The sequence below is a fragment of the Ochotona curzoniae genome, unplaced genomic scaffold, assembly GCF_017591425.1.
Source record: "Ochotona curzoniae isolate NIBS_2020 unplaced genomic scaffold, NIBS_Ocur_1.0 contig_3437, whole genome shotgun sequence".
Classification (NCBI taxonomy): Eukaryota; Metazoa; Chordata; class Mammalia; order Lagomorpha; family Ochotonidae; genus Ochotona; species Ochotona curzoniae.
Window position 1 is genome coordinate 628,283 of NW_024465862.1, and position 4,683 is coordinate 632,965.

Below are 4,683 nucleotides of genomic sequence, written 5' to 3' on the forward strand. Positions count from 1 at the left end.
ATGCTGGTTGGGCGATGAGGTCCCTTCCGGTACAGGCAACCTCACCTCGGCATTCCGTATTGTGCACTAGTCTTTGTTGCGACCGCACCTGGGTCGACCCACACTGGTGCTTGGATTTGCCAGTGGATGATGTGGACAGATTCAGCCTGGTTTTGCCCCCACGTCTGCCAATTGTATGCCAGTGTGTAGCTTTCCATGGCCTGTTCTGGGCTGTTTCCCATCATGTTTCTTGCGTTTACCTGCTGGGTCTGTGTCCTGCCAGAGGAGTTGCTCAGGCTCCTCCATCAGAATCTCTCCCAATGCCAGGTTTCACGCTAACCAGTGGGTCCATGAGCCAACCCCACTCAGTCCTCCTCCTGTCCTAGCAGGAACTGTGGCTTTCCCTGACTGCCCTTCAACCCAATCTGGTTCTTGCTGTTGGATGTTCCAGCCCAGATAAGGCTTGTCCATACCCACATACAGCTCATATATGGCTCAGTAGGGATTGAGATCTAGCCTGGTCTGTCCCACATCTACCCTGGTCCTCCAGAACACCAGAAGGTGTTGGAGTCTGGCCTAGCTTTGTGCGTCCAATCCCTGTCCACACTTGTGCCAAGGGAGACTACAAACGTATCCTGATCAAAACGCAACCACCATTCCAGGCCACACAACCATTGTTGGAAACCTCAGCCCATTTAGGGTGTCCCCTTAGCTCCCAAGCCTTAGCTCCCCGGGCCTGTTTCCAGCCATAAATCATGCACATGCCAGTGATTGCTCTGACTCAGCTTCGCACAGCCCCTCACCTGTCCTGACCTCTGCCTTAGACACTGTGGCTTAGTGTCCATGGCTCACCAGACCAGTAAGTGCAAGAGCCTAACTCGGCATGACCTGTATTCCATCCTGGATTCTAATTTTGCTTGTGGGCTAAGGATTGCTCAGTCCTGCCCTGTCTACCCTGTTCCATTACCAACTCACACTTTAGCCAGCCCCTGGAGCTACTTTACCCAGGTTGTCCGACCCCCAGGTCTGGACCATATGTTTACCAGTGGGAGGTATGACTCACCAGGGAGTGTCCCAAGCTATTCCACTTGATCCACGCCCAGACCTAGTTCTCATACATGCCATTGGGTTTTAGGCCAGTGCTAGGCGTAGTCTGGCCTTCCATTTGGCCTTGTATGAGCTGGCGTACGTTGCAGCCTGGCCCACCCCACACCCTATTCAGGATGCACATTGGGGTGCTGCTGCCCTGACCAGTCCAGAATATAGTCAGTTCTTTTCCCTGTGATTGATGTCAGGCTCCTTGGTCACACCTAATTTAGTCCATCACCACCCCAACTCTTGAATTAACCCGTGGGGCTAGAATTTCCACAGGGTTTGGTTCACACATCCCCCACAGAATCTACCCCCGGATATGGTTCTCCGGCATGCTGGTTATTGTCATGGCCCTGCCTAATGTGAACCATCTCCTGACCCACCATCATGTCAGGTAATAGGACATGATCCTGCTAGACAAGCCCCGAGGCATAGCATTGTTCAGTGATTACAAGTTCTTCAAAGGAAAAGTTACTCTGTCATTGGGAATCTTTGGGATTAATTCACTTCCCAGAAGCACAGTGGGTTCAATGTGGAGCTACCTAAGCAGCAATTCAAAGAACCAAACCACAGAGCTTAAGGCCAGGTGGCCTGGTGGCCCAGGGATAGCTCACCACGTGTACATGGTGGCTGGAGTCAGGAATCCGAGCATGGAGACGCCCAGCCTGGCACCCACCAGCTTCAACCCCCAGGTCCAAGGTTGTGCCCCTCCCCAATTCCATCCACTGCTCAGTGATGGTGGCAGGTGGGCCCTGAGCCTGCTCAGCCCCTGAGACTTCCCCTTCAGTGTACTGACCCTGAAGGGAGCAGCCCCTGGAGCCAGGCAGGCCCTAGGATAGCTCACCACTTGCACATGGTCTCTGGAGTCAGGGATATGAGCATGGAGACACCCCGGCCTGGCACCCACCAGCACCCAGCAGGCTACTGGAAGTTTCAGGCTCCTGGTCCAAGGTCGCGCCCCTCCCCATCCTATTCCTCACCCAATGATGGTGGCGGGTGGGCCCTGAGCCTGCCCGGCCCTTAAGACTCCCCCCTTGGTGTCTCACCCTGAAGGGAGCAGCCCTTGGAGCCCAGGCAGGCCCGGGGACAGCTCACCATAGTGCACGTGGTCGCAACTCCAGCTATTCTAATTTCTGACAATCACTGATGATTCTCTGATCTGAATAATTTTGTTTTTACCAGTATTGTATTTGAAGACATACTATATACATTGTTTAGAACAGCCTTTTATGATTTGCATTTAAAGTTAATTTGTGTATTTCATAGTTTAATATTTGATTTGTTCTTGTTAATGAGTGCAACTTAAATTTAATATCTCACAGTTTATGAAGAGGATTGTGTTTGCATCCATGTTTTGGCAGTTATTATTAAATGTGGCCATGACATTTCAACTCATTGGGTAAATACTTAGATGCGTGGCTGTTGGATTTTATGGTAAGTTGTATTTGGTGTTATAGAAGCTTCCAGACTGGTGTTAACCATTTGGTATTGCCATAAATAATGTGTAAGACTTCCTTTTAAGCCACGTTTTCATCAGATATTAGAGTCATCGGTGTTTTTGTATGTTAGCCTTTCTGTTTTTTCTAAAGGCTTATTTAGTTTTATTGGAATGTCAGAAACACAGAAAGGAGGAGAGACAGAAAGATATTCCATTGACTGTTCCCTCCCAAGTGGCCACAATAGCCAGAGCTGAGCCTATCCGAAGCCAGGAGCCTGGAGTTTCTTCTGGGTCTTCCATGTGGGTACAAGGTCCCAAGGCTTTGGGCTGTCCTCCACTGCTTTCCCAGGCCACAAGCAGGGAGCTGGAAGGGAAGTGGAATAGCCAGAACATGAACCAGTGCTGCTTGCAAGGCAAAGACTTTAGCCACTAGGCTACCACGTTGGGACCCAGCCTTTCTGTTTGGTGTATAGCAGTATTTCATCTTTTTACTTGAAATTCTGTATCAGCATATCACAGAAGTGCTGTTTCTCCAGGCTTATTTACCCACTGAAATGTTTCCTGGATGTGGAGTCTTTTTTTTTTTTTAAGATTTATTTCTTTTTATTACAAAGTCAGATATACAGAGAGGAGGAGAGACAGAGAGGAAGATCTTTCATCCAATGATTCACTCCCCAAGTGACTGCAACAGCTGGTACTGTTCTAATCTGAAGCCAGGAGCCAGAAACTTCCCCCAGATCTCTCATGTGGGTGCAGCGTCCCAAGGTTTTGGGCCGTCCTCGACTGCTTTCCCAGGCCACAGGCAGGGAGCTGGATGGGAAGTGGGGCTGCTGGGATTAGAACGGGCGCCCATATGGGATCCTGGCGTGTTCAAGGTGAGGACTTTAAGTGCTAGGCCATGCCGCTGGACCTGGATGTGGAGTCCTTTTTCATTGGGTAATTGCTTTTTTTCTTGTTGAATTTTAAAGACTGCATTAAAATTTGGATTTCAGCCATTTTCAGTTACAGGCTTTACCAATATTAATTTCATCCATAGCTTATTTTTACTTTTCTTAAGAGCATTTTGTACTTTAGTTTTTAATAAAGTTCCCTTATTTCTTTTAAAAATTATTTTATTTTGATAATCTTTACATAGTTGATTAGGGCACAAAGGGTCAAGGCTGCAGAAAAGTGGGTAAGACCATTGCTTCCAAGTTATTATTATTTTTTCTGTATCTGGGGTAAGGGGAGAGATAAAGGGAGAAGCCCCACCCAGTCTCCCACCCATTCCAGGTCCCAACAGGAAGCACGCTCCAGGGGCACTGCTTTAGTGGTTTTGATAGTTCAATAGTTGTGAATTGCTGCCCATCTCACCACTCCAAGCACAGTGAAATCTCTCCAGAATCCACTGGCTGACATAGCCGCTTTAGTCTCCGTTTGCCCAGATTTTCACTGCCAGCATGTGGCGGAAGTAGTTGATTGATTTGTTCTATCCTCTGACTTTTTTTTGTGGTACCAGGTGTTTTCTGCAGGTTCCGATGGACTCACATGTCCTCCACGTGCACCTGGATAAGCTGTCTATTGCTCTGTGTGAATTTCTGAGGAGGCTCAGCTTTTTTCTTTAATTTTTAGTTTTGAAATTTATTGTACAATTCTGTATAATCTGGGATTCCTCTTCCCTCATTTTCTACCCATGATTGAGTTTTTTTACATTTTATTATTATTGCTATCATTTTATGATACAGTTCCATATTCCCTTATCCCTTCCACAGTTCCCTCCCCCCCTCCCACCTAGTTCCTTTATATCATTAATAACCTATAGTTCTTCATACTCAGTCATATGTCCATCATTGCAGGCATGGACAATGGCAGAGAGTCCAGAATCCTATGTTCAAGATGTAGTAAACAGTTTCACTGTAAGTCCATCTTTGTCTGGAAAAAGAGATGCCGACCACACTGCATCCTCACATCTGGATGTTAGTCTCCATTTCACAGCTACTGTACATCCCCTCAAATGAAAAGTCATGATACAAAATCAACAATAGAAACAAAAATAGAAATTTACAATGTCATGAAGTTAAATGACATGTCACTAGATATGATAGTCTCCATTTCACAACTACTGTACATTCCCTTAAATGAAAGAGCCACAAAACAAAATCAGCAGCTGGGAGAAAGAAGAAATTAACAACACC